The 317-nt window shown below is 44.5% G+C and overlaps 1 non-coding gene across 1 annotated transcript; it reads left to right on the top strand.

Annotated features, from left to right (window-relative positions):
* The first annotated feature begins 211 nt into the window (after positions 1-211).
* Positions 212-317, top strand: LOC149837779 (small nucleolar RNA R71). The gene has a single exon (XR_016432304.1). It is a non-coding gene; the product is annotated as a small nucleolar RNA R71 (small nucleolar RNA).

The following is a 317-nucleotide window of genomic DNA, read 5'->3' as shown; positions in this document are numbered from 1 at the left end:
TATTTTCCTAGGACCACTAGACAAAGATGTAGTCCTATCGAGCCGTGAAGACAAGGTATGATGCATCGTGTTTTCACTCAAGGTCTTGAATAGAGACCACGCCTCGTCCTCACTCTTGAGCATAAAAGTGCCCCCACAAGACGAATCAACCATTTGACGATGCTTCTCAGTAAGCCCGTCATAAAAATACTGCACCAACTGCCATCGAGGCACTTGGTGATGGGGACAGTTGCGGAGAAGATCTTTCAATCTCTCCCAAGACTCATGAAATTGTTCTCCCTCAATTTGAGAAAAACTGGTTATAGCTTTACGAAACT

This window comes from Nuphar pumila, chromosome 5 (genome assembly GCF_984573655.1).
Source record: "Nuphar pumila chromosome 5, dmNupPumi1.hap1.1, whole genome shotgun sequence".
Lineage (NCBI taxonomy): Eukaryota > Viridiplantae > Streptophyta > Magnoliopsida > Nymphaeales > Nymphaeaceae > Nuphar > Nuphar pumila.
This window is presented reverse-complemented; position numbering and strand designations above follow the sequence as displayed.